This window comes from Staurois parvus, unplaced genomic scaffold (assembly GCF_062004578.1).
Source record: "Staurois parvus isolate SC_StPar_1 unplaced genomic scaffold, SC_StPar_1.0 ptg000406l, whole genome shotgun sequence".
Lineage (NCBI taxonomy): Eukaryota > Metazoa > Chordata > Amphibia > Anura > Ranidae > Staurois > Staurois parvus.
The window spans coordinates 1,231,536-1,248,511 of record NW_028318202.1 but is presented as its reverse complement, the minus strand read 5'-3'; the positions used below and the strand labels follow the sequence as shown (position 1 = coordinate 1,248,511).

Below are 16,976 nucleotides of genomic sequence, written 5' to 3'. Positions count from 1 at the left end.
GACTCAGTGCCCTGACGGACACCACGGCCCCCCCTGGGTCCACGGCCTCTTCCTCCCACCATGGGAGGACAGGTGGGCAGGGGGTCTGGCTGGGTGCTGTTTGCAGCAGCAGGAATCTATCCAACCAAAAGATATCTGAAACACAAAAAGTGACATAAGGGCAAGGGTTAGGTGTCTGGCCTCCAAAGACAGCACATGCCCTGGAGGAAGGACCACACTTACCAATATGAATAGCCCCTGCCTGGGGGTGGGGGTGATGCGTCAGAAAACTGCAAAGGGAGACAAAAGACAGGAGGGCCAAAGTCACGCTTCCGCTCGCCATACACAGCACATGCCCTAGTGGGGACCACACTTACCAATATGAATAGCCCCTGCCTGGGGGTGGGGTAGGGGGTGATGCGTCAGAAAACTGCAAAGGGAGACAAAAGACAGGAGGGCCAAAGTCACGCTTCCGCTCGCCATACACAGCACATGCCCTAGTGGGGACCACACTTACCAATATGAATAGCCCCTGCCTGGGGGTGGGGTAGGGGGTGATGCGTCAGAAAACTGCAAAGGGAGACAAAAGACAGGAGGGCCAAAGTCACGCTTCCGCTCTCCATACACAGCACATGCCCTAGTGGGGACCACACTTACCAATATGAATAGCCCCTGCCTGGGGGTGGGGTAGGGGGTGATGCGTCAGAAAACTGCAAAGGGAGACAAAAGACAGGAGGGCCAAAGTCACGCTTGCGCTCTCCATACACAGCACATGCCCTAGTGGGGACCACACTTACCAACTCGCACTGGTGTGATGTTGAAAATTGCGGGGAGAATAAGGTCAGACATTAAGAGCAAAAGTCTTGCCAAAAATGCAATTTTTGGCCAGGCAAACAACACATTATAAGATAAGTGAATGCTTTGGGCACTGGCACATTACAGGTGCTATAACCAGCTGAAAATGAGCTAAATGAAAAGCACATATACAATCCCAAAAATGTGTAAATTAAGTAGAGAAGGATACGTTTGTTTTCACATAATAATTGTCTAGCATATTTTAAGCTGTTTCTAGTAACAAATATCAGTGAAATCATACTTTTAAACAACTTTGTAAGCTTACTTTCTGATAGCTTCCTCCACACATCTGAGAAGACTGACTTACATGAGAAGACTGACTTTCCACATGCTCTCATTTATAGTCGTGCGCCAGTGACGCATAGTCGTGCGCCAATGACGCATATTCATGCGCGTCATTTCCGTGTGCATATAAATAGGCGCGAAATCTGCCTAGTCTGTTGGTTAGAGATGGTGGGTATGAGTTGGCAGGAGAGGCTTGCTGAGTTGGATGAAGCGTGCGATGAGTGTATCAATGTGGCAGTAGATGTTTTCAACCAGCTTTTTTGTGCTGCTGCACAGCAGGAAACTATGCCACAGGCTTTGGTGCCCTTGCACCAACCAAGGCTTTTTTTTCAAAGAGCAAATTTGTAGAATATGCGGGACTCTTATATCCGGCGTTGGTTCCGTTTAGGGCGAGAATCAATTCTGCACCTCTATGACCTCATAGAGGAAAAGATTGTGCCGACCACAAGGCGCAGTCATGCTGTACCCGGGATGGTCAAATTGCTGGCGACCCTCTACATTTTGGGTCGGGGCAGCTTCCAAACCACCTCTGGACTTGTGGTTGGATTGAGTCAGCCAACTGTGTCCAGGGTTTTTATGCAGGTCATATATGCCATTCTTGACCTGGTGCCACAATTTATTCACTGGCCACAAAATGAAGAGGAGTGAAATGGCGTGAAGGTGGATTTCTACTGTCGGGCACAAATGCCACGAGTCCTGGGTGCGATAGATTGTACCCATGTTGCAATACGAGCACCCAGGACAGAAGAAAGAGATTATCGCAACCGCAAGCAGTACCATTCCCTCAACGTACAACTGGTTTGTGACGCCAGACAGCGGATTAGGAGTGTGAACTCAGGTTTTCCTGGGTCGTGCCATGATGCTTTCATCCTCCAGCAGTCGGGTGTATTCCGAAAATTTGAAAGTGGCCAAATGCCAGATGGCTGGCTTCTTGGCAAGTTATTGTGTGTGTTTGTGGCTACACGTGAACTATAATATTGCATGCATGTTACCATAGCTGATATAGGCCCAGACCCTGCAGTTAGGAGGCCACTATGCTTGCCAATCATAGCAATAACATGATCGTAAAGCTAACCTTTGCACACATACATATAGCTCTTTAGCCCCACTGAGAACTGTGCTGGGAACACCCTCTCAGCCCATCCAAAGATTCAACTTGCGCCATATAGATGTGGACTCTAGGCCCTAAACCAAAAACAAGGGGATACATATATGCACCAATCAGCAGATAATGTGAGAGACATAAGTAAGGTCCATGTATTCCAACACTGACTTCATGCTCTAAAGTACTTTGACATTCACATTGTACAAAACGTGGTCACTGTACAATGGAGACAGGCTATCAATTGTGTCTAGGTAGGAACCAACCTTAGAAATGATGTACGGTTTGAACGTCTATATAATGTATGACCATACTAATGCAATGACTTGACCACATTTGTTCTTTTTTTTGCAGGGGATGCCGGCTATCCGCAGCTGACGTGGCTGATGGCTCCAGTCAGGTACCCCCAGAGCCTGGCCCAGAAACACTACAACAAGGCTCAGGCCAAAACCAGAGCCATCATCGAGCAGACCATAGGTCTGCTCAAATCCCGTTTCTTGTGTTTGGCCAGGCCTGGGGGGGAGTTATAATACTCTCCTCAGAAGTCTTCCAGGATCATCCTCGCCTGTTGCCTCCTACACAACATCTGCCAGGCGAGGAATGATTCCTGGGAGACTTCTGAGGAGAGGGAGCCGGAAGTCCGTCAGCTGCGCGTGTCCCGAAGCTCCAATACAGATGATGGGATGGCCACGCGAGCTGACCTGATCACCCGTTACTTCACATGTACGTATTCTACCATAGGTAGATTAAATTTGTTGCAGTTGCAGTCAATTGGGTCCTTGTTTTGGTCTTGTATAATCGTTATCTTAAATTAAGTTATATATTTTCAAGCCATTGAATTGGCTAGTATATCTGAGGTGAGAAAATATTAGTCTTAGTAACAGACTACAATATTACCAAGAATGATCCACACAAGGATGGCCAAGTACAGGTCTTATTTATTGAACAAGAAAGTAAAAGTTTGACAGAGCATATGGAAATTGGAGAGCAAAGATTAGACCTAATGTAAGTTTTCCTCCAAGTTAAAGGTTTTCCATTTGATTTGTTCAACAATCAAACTCAGCAGATATCAAAAAGGTAGCTGCTGACTTGTCAAATACAGACACTCAACGCTCCCTCCATCCAGCAGGGTACTCACCATGACTGGTTTTATCAGCCATCTTCTCGCCCTTGCACCACCATCTTCAATGTGTGCCCCTGTCTGTGACAGCTTTTGGCTTCCTAAGCAGGTGCCCACTACACATGCTTGAGTAGCGCTGCACTTTGGGAATGGTCCCGTAGTCCTCAGGGACCAGACACCTCCAAGAAAACAACGGAGGGGGTAGTAGGGCAATTTACAATTGCAGCGCAAGCGGGAGCAGGTACCTGTCCCATTCAAAGACTCTATACACAAACGTGACAATCCTTAACCAGGAGCGGGAGACATGCATTAAAGTTGAAATTCCCCTTTTGGGTGGAGCTCAGCTTGAAGTGTCTTTTCTATCACTGGCTCAAAAATGGTAAGAGGGGCCAAATCTGCCAATGAGATTTATACTACTCGAAAGCCAACATCCATTCAATGCTCGTGAACCAGCCCATATTGTTCTCTGGCCATGAATTTTAAATTTGTAAATTAGAAGGGGGCATCACTTTCAAACCCCAGGACGTCCTTTGCTACCCTGAACCCTACAAGAAGTAAGTTATTTGCTCCACCAGGGGGGCCCACTCTATTGGCAGGAATATTCATGTCCCAGGGCAGCATCACAGGCCACATGGTTCACACTTTTGGGTGCAGCAAATCAGCCATTTTGCACAGTCACGCCACTCGTGTCTGTGCTCCGGCTTTATGCCCTCCCTAAATCACAGGGGTGACCTATGCAAGAACATCCTTTGCTACAAGAGGTCACTAATGGTAAGTCATCTCACAAACACCCTGCTGTATCAACTGATTTGCTTGTTGCCTTGCAACAGCCGTAAATGGCATGTTTGCAGACTCTCCCTCCCACGGACACAGATGTTAACCACATGCCCTCCTGAGGATTTCACCCCTTCCTGACCAGGCCATTTATAGCATTAAAGCAATGCGTTACTTGAACTGACAATTGTGTGGTCATGCAACGCTGGCCCCAAATGAAATGTAAATCCTTTGTATCCCAGAATTTTATTTTCATTTGGAGTAATTTTGTGACCTGTGTGTTTTGTAATTACTTGCGCTAGATCGCCATTCACTTTTGTGACTCAAGCAATCTTTCTCCCTTTTTGAGATTAAACATGTCCATTTCTGTAGTGCAAAATGTATTCTGCTCCATGTCTTTGCTGCCTAAAATCACAATACATGTAAATTTTGTTGCTGCTGTGAATGTTCGAGTGTCTACAAATGGCAGAATAGATCCTGTTTTAATGGGTTTATTTGTATTGGTAATGGTGGGGAGCAGCAATTTATAGCGGGACTGCGGCAGACGTTCTTGCCACTGGGGGGAATTAACTTGCTGTCCCCGACATCCCCAGTGACACCAAAACAGTGATCACTGCTGACCAAAAAGCACTGGCACTGTACTAATGGCACTGGGCAGGAAGGGGTTAACATGTGGGGCGAGGCAAGGGTTACCTGTGTGCTGTTTTACTCTGTGCTGTCTGTGTGCTTCACTGTAAGGACACTGCTTAGGATGGCTGTGCTGGGCACATCCATCCAAAGCAGTGTGCACAAGCTGACAGGGAGGAGAACTGTCTTATTTACATGCAGTTATCCTCCCCATCAGAGATGCTCGGGAATCATCGGGCACAGCCGAGTCATCAGTAGCAAGGACCCAGGGATTGACAGCCGAGGAAAAATGGCAACACGGCCAAGGTACGAGCACCCATGACGTCCTGTAGCAGGATATTGGGTAGAGGGTGGGTGCCAAGCATTGGTTGCCATTTGAGCCAGTGTGTAGTCAACATGACAAGTTGTCCTGGCCAATCAAACATTACATGAAGAAATGCTGTGGCTTTGGGCAAGAGAGTGAAGAGGAAGTAGAACAGCTGGCCAGTTGGGCCTATTATCTGTGCCACCTGTAGATTTCTGAAGGAATAAACCTCTGCTATGGATCTAAATGTGTTTATTTTTCTTTCAGCTGATTAACTGCTGGAGGGGAAGGCAGATGGCGACCCTGGGAAGCCTGTTGCAATTCGCTGTCTGACGTCACAGGTGGGTTTGGAAAAGTGATCTTAACAATTGTTCCAAACTACAATAATTCACATGTAAGACTAATGCCAGCCATAGACAGGTTGAAAATCTGATAATTTTTAGAACGTTGGTAACATCGGCCCATCGAAGAATCAATTTTTTCTTTTTGTGTTTTTTTTATTTTGAAGATCAGCCAATTTTCAACCCGTCTAAGGACTGCTTTACCTGCTCTGAACAGCCGCTTGCCACAGAGCAGCCAAGATCATTCATTTAGCTGCTCCCATGCCAGCATTCCTTGGCCCCTCTCTCCTGTCCATTGCTCCCCAAACAAGCACCTTGTTTTGGTGTGAGCCCAAGAACACTCCTTCATGAGCCACGTATACCAGAGAGGCAAGCTTTTCAAGCACATCATGAAATCAGGATGGGGCTCCACTTCAAGTAAGCATTAGTGTGCCTGGGGGAGGGGGGGACCTTGGGCCTTTCCAAACACAGTAGATGCTCCAAGAATGTTTCCTTGAACTCTTGAAATGGTTAAAAAGGAAAGACACTCTAGATAGCCTGCACTGAGAATTGACTGTCATGATGACGTGTCAATGATTATTTGCTCTCATTTTTCAGGAGTGGTACTGCTTGCGGTTGAAGCTGGTAGAAATCCACCATCACGTCCTCCACTCACCTTCACTTGTGGCCAGTGGATATTTTTAAGAATTGGCATCGAGGACCTGCATAAAGACCCTGGCATGCCTGAGGTGGTTTGGAAGCAGCACAGCAATTTGACCATCCCTTTCCTCTGTGTTGGTTTTAGGGGTGCAGTATTGCTTCTCGTTCATGAACAGACTGTCGCCGGATGTCAGAGTCCCCATATTTTCAAGATATGTTTTAGCCATGTTGGCTTATTTTTATGTTGAGTCAATTAAAGACTATTTTTTGTTACCTTAAAAAAGTGTCAGATCCTCTTGATTGTATTCCCGAGACTTAAGATGGCCAGATAATATGCAATCTGAGGAAAAGTCAGTGCAATGTCCTCCACAAGTAGCTAAAGTCTGTCATAGGAGGACCTACCAGAACAATGCATTCATTTGGAGTGGGCCAGGCCCATACAGTACATCATGGAGGCTTGCTATGAAGGAACATTCACGTTTGGATACTTGAGCTCATGTGGTTTGTTTCCAAATATTTCTGCCCATTGCAGCGTATTGACTATTGCAGCTCAATACAGATCAGGCATACAGAAAAGTGTACCTTGTCCATAGAATATCCACTGGGAGGTCCTATCTGGGCACACAGATCTGGCCTATGCATAAATGTGGAAAATGCCAATTCGGTCTGCTTTATCATATGAAGGGGTTAGTTCATGCTTGCTTCAGGGGAAACATTACAACGAATTTTGTTATTTTTCACGTGGCCGATCCCTAGATGAATTGAGATACATAGCAGAGGTTCAAGAACCTATTGTTCTTCCTAACTATACAGGTGGCACAGACACAAGCATACACCCAGGGCCACTGTTAGATATCACGGGACTCCATACAGCATACCTGACAGGCCCCCACCACCAGAGAAAATATCCAAATTATATATATATGGTAACAATACAGAACATTTTCTTCATGGACACAATCACAAACAAATTCCTGTTCAATCCAAATGATAAACCTGTACTGAGTTAATAAATCAAACGTTGTGTAATTGAGGGCTGATTCACATGGGTGCTGTAGCCTGTAGAGTGTGAATCAGTGTTAGGTTGCATGCTAATGGCGACAGCCACAAAAACCAATGTTACACTATGTGAATACTGCAGATCCTAATTTGACAAGCATATGGTTGCAGGTGTACAGCCCTGAACACACATTCAGGGCCACTTCCCCACACCTTCACACTTGTCAGATTAAAACCTGTGTTCATACAGCTGCTGTGTCCCCATAGTGTAACAGGTGGCTCTAGCCACATAAACAACCCGCTCATTCATGCTGTACAGGCCAGAGGACCTGTGTGAATGTGGCATTTTGTGTTTGTTATATTTATTTTTTCCCAAAGCCCATTGAATTCAATGGGCTGCTTAACATGTGAAAACATGCCAAAATACTGCAGGCATGTTATTTTCCAAGTGTGTCGCACCTAACGCACAGTAGTGTGGTGCCATGCGTATTTGTGGCTGTGAATGGGGCTGTTTTTAATAGACGTGTGTAGGTGCAATAACGTTTTCATCATGGTACCTGCGCACATCTACAGAGGGCGTTGCATTTCTTTGCTGTGCTGGAAAATGTGTGTTCTTGCATGCGTTTCTGCACCACCAATGGTGTGAACAAGTCCTAAGGGCCGGTTCACACTATAGAAACAGTCTAGATGTGTTCCTGATGGGTTTTTTTCAGGATTCAGGGTTTTTTCATGCCCTTTTGGCATGCATGTTTAGTGTGTTCCAGTACATTTTGGATGCGTTTTGGACATGTTTACATTGCATTTTTGTAATAAGTGGAAGGGATCTTCCACTTATTTTTTTCTATTTTCTTTGTATTCAATGTAGTTAGGGACATGTGCGTTTTAGTACATTCAAGGACGTTTCAATGTGTTCCAGTACAGTTCTGTGCAGAAACAATGCAGCGTGGTCAACTTTGTTTACAGCACCTGCAATGCAGTGAAAATGCAAGCGCTGATGTGAACTATGACATTGACAACCACATAACCTTCTTTCTGTGCGTTTGTGATGCCGAAAAAGCAACTGAAACACATGTAGTGTGAACTGGCCCTAAAGGTTATTAGAGGTCAGGGAACGGGACTGACCAGGAATTGTGAATTCAATCAGACTAGTGGTGAAATACAATCAGCAATTGTATAATAATGTGAGATCTGAGCTGTAGCTGATAGAAAATGCGACACATTCACTTGATCAGTAAATAGATAGTTAAAGAGTGGGGCGGTGATCCATAGATTTGCATATGGGACAGGTGATAATGGGGTGGGGGAGGGGGTCAAGTTGTATAAGGAGACAGATTTAAAAGAAGAGAAAAAAGTTACAATGAAATATACACGGCATGAAACTTGCACATTTCCTAATTGGCAGAAGAACAGTACCTAGGTAACATTCATCCACTTTCTAGTCATTAGGCAAAATCATAATTGATTGATCAATATTCCTGGCACTGACACAACCCAGAAAATTGATCTCCATTTTTTGGGATGTAGCCATGACTGGGATTAGAACCCATGACCCAAGTGCTGTAAATTCTGAGCTCTAACCACTAAACCACTGTGGGAGACACAGTTTGAGCTCTAATGTAGAATAGTTACATTGTTTAAAAATGATAGAGCGAGCGCTGGTCAAATGATATAGACTAGTAAAATGGTATTACACAAGATAAATATAACTACGAACAGTAGTGCATGAACTCGTGAAAGGTCATCCACCCTTGTGACAGTGTACTACACTATTGAGCACCTTTCTGGCTCCTGTGGCTGAGCTAATTCCTCCCTAGGACCATTTGGGCACCCACCCTGATGGATGGATTGAGCTGGATGACTAACCCATAGCTGCCAGCATACCGCTGCACCCCCAGATGTGTGATGTGTATAACCCTTGCGCATTAATACTTTTGTTCTGGTGAGTGTAGACCAGTCCCAAGGGTGGTTTACCTTTCACGAGTTCATGCACTACTGTCCGTCACGGAGAGACCACACGTGCCATTTATAGGCACTCTCCGAGTTGGTACTCTCACACGAAGGACATTCCATTATTCAGGAATGATTCTATGAACTTATTTTAGCACCATTTACAATTTTACATCATTGTTGCAATTCTTTGCACTTTTTGGTTTTTACATGCGTTCATTATTGATCACATGCATTTATAGCGCTGCACTTGTCTTTAACATAGAATAGTTACGTGATTAAAGAGAATGAAGATATATAATTATATTGGGAAATTAGAAGTATATAAATTATTTGAGATATAAGTGTGAAAATGTTTAACATTTGAATACAGAATGTATGACATTCATTAGTAAATGCATTAGTTTCCTGATCATTTTGGAGAAACGGCAAAAAAAAGAAATAAAAAAAATAGAAAATTCTAATACAGGTGTACTACTTATTACATTCTAAGGTTTCTCTTTTGCTATCAGAAAAATGCCAATATTAATAAAGCCTGCGCTTGTGCCCCATCTAGTGAACATATCCGGTATTGCACCTAAAAATGTGCCAGACGGGATACCACATTTACTAATAGCAAAGTAGACAGTAGACGCTCGTTAATGAGCTTGCTAGACGCTGCTCAGACGACTGATTGATTGAACTGAGTCTGCCTGAATGGTCAGTCTCTGCTAGTACACTCACATCTTAGTGAATCAAGGCCAATGTGTCATGAACTCAGAGGCAATCAGTGTGCTGTATGTAAAGCACACTAGTTAGCATATATAAATTGTATGTAATGATGGGTGATAGATAATAGTATATGAATGATGAAATTATTAATGATTAAATTGATTATTAATTGGAAGCATAGTACATGCTGAATGATGAAACATACAAATACATGGATCAGTATATGAATGATTAATAATTTAATCATTCATGTACTATTATCTATCACCCATCATTACATACAATTTATATATGCTAATTAGTGTGCTTTACATACAGCACACTGATTGCCTCTGAGTTCATGACACATTGACCCTGATTTACTATTGGGCGTGGGCGCATATTCGTGGGCGAACGCCCAATTTTTATGGGCGACCGTCTATTTTTACCCCGCAACGAGATTTACTATTGAGCAGCGCCCATAAGCAGATGCCCAATCGAATTTACAAAAAGACACACACCCGGAATCAGACTCACAAAGCAGACTTGCTAAGAAGCACGTCTAACACCATGAAAAATCACTGCAGAGACATGTTCACTTAGAAATTTGCTTTGCCAAATATCAGGACTTCACTTTAAACAATATCTGCTATTTCCAAAAAAATTAAGAATGTGTTAAAAATCGTTTTTTTCAAGGAAATCGACACAGTAAAAATCTAGACGCCCGTGCAGTGTCTTTGGCCGATATAAATGCGCATGTGCAGAACATATTTTAGGTGTCTGCCATGGGCATTTGCTTTTTATCCACTGCCCAATAGTAGATCTCAGTGTGGATTCCTCTGACAGCCGACACTCGGTCGCGTCTACTGTGTTAAACAAACAGCACTAAGCATATCTTCATGTATTCTAATTTGATTTTCTTAGTTCTAGTGATTCTATTTTTGTTTCTTATCCTTTATAATTATTTCTGTAATGATTTTACTTATTTCAAAGGTCTATATAATATTTATTTTGACAGCTGAATGTAAAAATAAAGGTCCGCAATAAAAAAAAAAAAAAAAAAAAAAACAGCGTGGGTCCCCCCTCTCATCCTTCCTAGAAGGAATGTTTCAGCTGTCATCGGGGTTTCCCACTGACAGCTGAATTTTAAATTATTTCCGTGAATTAAATAAATAATAAAAAAAACTGCGTGGGGTCCCCCCTCTCATCCATACCAAGCCCTTCAGGTCTGGTATGGATATTAAGGGGGAACTCCACGCTGAAATTAAAAAAAAAAACAGCTTGGGTCCCCCTCAATATCCATACCAGACCCTTATCCGAGCATGCAGCCCGGCAGGTCAGGAAAGGGGGGGGGGCGAGCGAGCACCCCCCCTCCTGAACCATACCAGGCCACATGCCCTCAACATGGGGGGGTGCTTTGGGGCAGGGGGGCTCCTCCTGGGTAAATGCACCTCTCTCCTACCTCCACTCTTAACTCCAAAACGCATTGACTCCTGCTATATTCAGAACAAATGGTGTATTTATATTTGTGTATATGTTGACCAGCTCTCACCTTTAGCTGCACCCGTTTTACGATTGTTGTCTGTTTCCTGAGAGAAACATCCCCCACTACTCATGTGATCCTTATCAGCTTCTAATTGGGGTGGTGTTGAATGCTCATTTGTGCATCTCCCTATAAATTTAGATCAGCTCATGGGGGAGATCTCTGATGGGGGGCACAGTCTCTGATGGGGGTGCTGCTTCAGATTGAGTGCGGCTTAGAACGAGTGCATAGAAGAAGCAGTTAAACGCAGCAGTTGAACTAAAGCAGGAGAACTCAAGCAGCAGGAAGACACAACAACAGCAAGAAGCTCTACTGCATGCTGGAAGACTGCAAGCAAACACCCTGGGAAAACTTTTACATGCCGGAGTCCCACTCTGTGTACCTTTATATAATACACCCCCTCTTCTCCTTATCATATTACTATCCTCTGTTCCAAAATCTAATTTCTTTACCCCTCTGCTCCACCCCACAACCTGTACATCTCCCCCTCACTGCTATCATCTCCCTACTATTGCTCTCTTCACCTCCCCAAAATGCCTCTTCCACTCCTTCTCATGTTCCTCTCCTCCATTCCCAAAATCCATTCACTATATCCCTCTGCCCCTCCCAAGCAATTGTATATTGTGTCCTCACTGCTCCCTTTGCCCCTCTATGGCACCCACCACCTCCTCCTATTACTCCGCTCTCCCACTGACCCCAACACCTCCACTAGGAGTTTCTCATGCTCCTGCACATCCCGCTCCCATGCCACCTTTCTCACCCTTCTCCTCCTAACCGTGGGGGACATCTCCCCGAATCCTGGCCCTCCACCTCCCTCACCCGCTCAACACCCTCCCACCTCCACGTCCTACTGCAACCCCCACAACTTAGTATCTGTCCCCCTGCTCCCTAAAATCTCCCCCCCATTTTCATGTGCACTCCCGAACGCCCGTTCGGTGTGCAACAAGCTTACCGCCATCCACGACCTCTTTGTTTCCCGCTCCCTCAACCTCCTAGCGATCACGGAAACCTGGATCCAGCCCACTGACTCTACCTCCCCTGCTGCACTCTCCTACGGAGGTCTCACCTGGACCCACTCACCCAGGCCTAACGGTCGTAAAGGTGGTGGGGTTGGTCTGCTCCTGTCACCGCAGAGCACCTTCCGAGTCCTCCCAAACCCCCCCTCCCTATCCTTCTCCTCCTTCGAGGCCCACTGCGTCCGACTATTCTCCCCAACCCCCCTGAAGATTGCTGTGATATACCGGCCTCCTGGATCCATACCCCGCTTCCTGGATGACTTCTCCTCCTGGCTACCCTTCTTCCTCTCCTCTGAGCTACCCACCATCATCCTTGGGGATTTCAACATCCCTGTCAACCTCGACAACCCCGACTCAGCCCGTCTCCTCCACCTAACCTCCTCCTTTGCACTTGCACAGTGCATACAATCCACCACCCACTCCGACGGAAATATCCTGGACCTTGTCTTCTCCAACCGCTGCGCTCCCCACAACCTCACTAACACCCCCTTCCCTCTCTCTGACCACAACCTGATCACCTTCTCTATCTCCTCGTCCTCCAACGCCTACCCCTCCAAATGTCACACTACTACCAGCCGTAACCTCCGCAACCTTAACCCTGCCTCCCTCCACTCTGCAGCTGATCAACTCCACGACCGCATCTTCCCCCTGTCCTGCCCCGACTTGGCTTTGACCGCCTACAACAATGCGCTCTCAACAGCCCTTGACTCACTAGCGCCTTTAACCACACGCAACATCAGACCCCGACCGCTCCAGCCCTGGCAGACTGATCACACCAAAACCCTCAAACGACAAAGTCGTGCCCTGGAGCGACTATGGCGCAAAACCAAATCCCAACAAGCCTTCACCCGCTATAAATCTGCCTTCCGCACCTACACCTCCTCCCTCCATGCTGCCAAACAGGCCTACTTCTTGACTCTCATCAAGGCCCTCTCCTCCAATCCTCGCCGACTCTTCTCTGCCTTCAGCTCTCAACTCTCTCCACCCCCACCTCCACCCAGCACCTCACTCACTGCCCTTGAGATTGCCAATCACTTCAAAAACAAGATTGACACAATTCGCAAGGACATTGCCGCAACTCACACGCCCTCTCAACCCGTCCCCTCTCACACAGCTACCCCCTTATCCCCCCTCCCCCTCGACATAACCCGCAGGGACTTCGTCGCTGCTCAAACTCTCTCCAACCCCCTTCACCCTCACTCAGCTACCCCCTCATCACCCCTCACCCACGGCCCCACCACTGCTCTGACCTCCTCTTCCACCCCACCCTACATTCCTCATACTGAAGCTCCCCCCACACTCCGCACCTTTGACCTTACTACCATCGAGGAAGTCTCCAAGATCCTCTCTGATGCCCGCCTCACCACCTGCCCCCTCGACCCTATCCCCTCACAACTCCTATGACCTTCCTCCTCCTCCATCCTACGCTCCCTCACCCACATCTTCAATCTCTCCCTCTCCTCAGGCACTTTCCCCTCCCCTCTGAAACATGCACACATCACCCCCATACTTAAAAAGCCCTCCCTGGACCCCAATGACCCGAACAACCTCAGACCCATCTCCCTGCTCCCATTTACATCTAAACTCCTCGAGCGCCTAGTCTACACCCGCCTATGCTCTCACCTCAACGACAACAACCTCCTCGATCCCCTACAGTCCGGCTTCCGTCCCCTACAATCCACCGAAACTGCCTTACTCAAACTCTCCAACGACCTGCTAACCGCCAAAGCTAATGGCCACTATTCAGTGCTCCTACTCCTTGACCTCTCTGCGGCCTTCGACACAGTCGACCACCCCCTCCTCCTCAAAAAACTACACTCCCTCGGCCTCAGAGATTCTGCTCTCTCCTGGCTCTCATCCTACCTGTCACAACGCTCCTTCAGCGTTACCTATAATGCTACCACCTCCCCCTCCCTCAAGGCTCTGTCCTCGGGCCCCTTCTCTTCCCCATCTATACCTCCTCCCTTGGCCAACTCATACACTCTCACGGCTTCAACTACCACCTCTATGCCGACGACACACAAATCTATCTCTCAACCCCCCACCTCACCCCCTTGGTCTCAGCCCGAATCACACACCTACTGAGCGACATATCAGACTGGATGTCGCTCCACTTCCTTAAATTGAACCTCTCCAAAACCGAGTTTCTTGTCTTCCCCCCAGCCCGGACACCACCCCCCATTGATTTCTCCGTCACGTCCAACAATGCTACCATCAAACCCGCCCTGCAGGCCAGAGTACTGGGTGTCATTCTGGACTCCAACCTATCCTTCCAGCCCCAAGTCCAATCTTTAACAAACTCGTGCAGACTCCACCTCCGCAACATCGCCAAAATACGCACGTTCCTAACCCCAGAAACCACTAAACAGCTCATCCACTCCCTCATCATATCACGACTCGACTACTGCAACTCCCTCCTCACTGGCCTGCCTCGCCGCTGGCTATCCCCGCTTCAGTCGATCCTGAATACGGCTGCCAGACTCATTCACCTTTCCAACCGTTCTGTCTCCGCCACCCCCCTCTGCCAATCCCTCCACTGGCTTCCGATTGCGCAACGGATCAAATTCAAAATCCTAACGCTGACGTACAAAGCTGTCCACCATACTGCCCCGAACTACATCACTGACCTAATATCCAAGTACCGCCCAGCACGCACACTCCGCTCCTCACAAGACCTCCTTCTCTCTAGTTCCCTGGTCTCCTCCTCCCATGCCCGCCTCCAGGACTTCTCCAGGGTGTCACCCATCCTCTGGAACTCCCTGCCCCAACCCATCAGATTATCACCTACTCTCCTCTCCTTTAGGCGCACCCTGAAAACCCATCTCTTCAGGGAAGCCTACCCCACCCCCTGCTAACTTGCCGACCTCCTCCACTCTTCCTACCACTCCATCCCCCACAGCTATCTCCTCCTGTGCCACCACCCCCTCCCTCCTAGATTGTAAGCTCGAAAGAGCAGGGCCCTCGATCCCCTCATGTTTTGCATTGTATTGGTATTGTTCTGTCACATGTTCTGTCCCCCTTTGTAATGTACAGCGCTGAGCGAACTATTGGCGCTTTATAAATACTGTATAATAATAATATTATAATAATAATGTCGATGAGGACAAGGGCCTCTTCCCCACAACCCTGGCTGGTGGTTGTGGGGGTCTGCGGGTGAGGGGCTTATCAGAATCTGGAAGCCCCCTTTAACAAGGGGGCCCCCAGATCCCGGCCCCCCCCTACATGAATGAGTCTGCGGTACATGGTCCCGCGACTCATTCACAAAAAACTAAGTGTGGTGTAAAAAAAACACAGTACAAAAAAGAAAAAAAAAAAAGTTCCGCTCCCGTCCGAGGCTTCCAGCCTTGTGAAGAAAAGGCTAGCTGACATTTCTTATAAGGTATGGGGCGGGGCCAGCCGGGGACATCATCCGAGTTACCCGCCCCATGTCACATGCTTGCTGTTCCCGGCTGGCCCCTCCCCATACCTATATAAGAAATGTCAGACTGTCTCCTGCATTCAGCTAGTTAGCCTCAGTGGAGAGACAGGGTGACATTTCTCAAATAGGTAAGGGGCGGGGATGATGTCCCCGGCTGGCCCCGCCCCATACCTATATAAGAAATGTCAGCTAGCCTTTTCTTCACAAGGCTGGAAGCCTTCGGACGGGAGCGAAACTTTTTTTTTTTTTTCTTTTTTCGGGTCGCAGCCGCCGTGATTGACGTTGGATCTACTTCAGGGACATTGTTTTAATAAAGGACTTGTCAAAGACCCTGTACTGTGTTTTGTTTTTTTTTTACACCACACTTTTTTTTTGGTGAATAAGTCGCGGGACCATGTACCGCAGACTCATTCACGTAGGAGGGGGCGGGATTTAGGGGCCCCCTTGTTAAAGGGGGCTTCCAGATTCTGATAAGCCGCTCGCTTGTCCCCCCCCCCTTTCCTGACCTGCCGGGCTGCATGCTCGGATAAGGGTCTGGTATGGATATTGAGGGGGACCAATGCTGTTTTGTTTTTTTTAAATTTCAGCGTGGAGTTCCCCCTTAATATCCATACCAGACCTGAAGGGCTTGGTATGGATGAGAGGGGGGACCCCACGCAGTTTTTTTTATTATTTATTTAATTCACGGAAATAATTTAAAATTCAGCTGTCAGTGGGAAACCCCGATGACAGCTGAAACATTCCTTCTGTCCCTGCAGAGAGCTCCGCTATTATATTTGACATTAAAAAGTATAGAGACTGCAACATTGTATCTATTTGTATCCATTTCGGATACAGATGTTTTATTCGGATACATATAGATACAATGTTGCAACCTTTATACTTTTTAATGTCAAATCTAATAGCGCAGCTCTCTGCAGGGACAGAAGTAATTACTTTGCTATTATATTTGCTGGCCATAGACGGGGCAAAATTCGGACAATTTTTTTTACCATTGGTGGTAACGTCGGCCCATTGAACAACCGATTTTTTTTCGTTTTTTTTTTTAAACGGTCAGTTTTCGCCCCATCTATGGCCTGCATTTTTCTTTTTCTTCTTTTTTTTCAAGCAGGTTATGGCTCATGTGCAGATTTTTTATCTGTTAAAAGATCAGCCCCCCCTTTCCTGACCTGCCGGGCTGCATGCTCGGATAAGGGTCTGGTATGGATTTTGGGGGGGATCCCCAAGCTGTTTTTTATTTAATTTCGGCGTGGAGTTACCCCTTAATATCCATACCAGACCCAAAGGGCTTGGTGTGGATGGGAGGGGGGACCCCATGCCGTTTTTTATTTATTATG

The 16,976-nt window shown here is 46.8% G+C and overlaps 1 long non-coding RNA gene across 1 annotated transcript; it reads left to right on the top strand.

The window, feature by feature from the left end:
• Window positions 1-5,407: 5,407 nt before the first annotated feature.
• LOC149455075 (uncharacterized) lies at window positions 5,408-6,309 on the top strand. Its single transcript, XR_016314108.1, has 2 exons — window positions 5,408-5,804; window positions 5,985-6,309. It is a non-coding gene; the product is annotated as an uncharacterized LOC149455075 (long non-coding RNA).
• The last annotated feature ends 10,667 nt before the right edge of the window (window positions 6,310-16,976 follow it).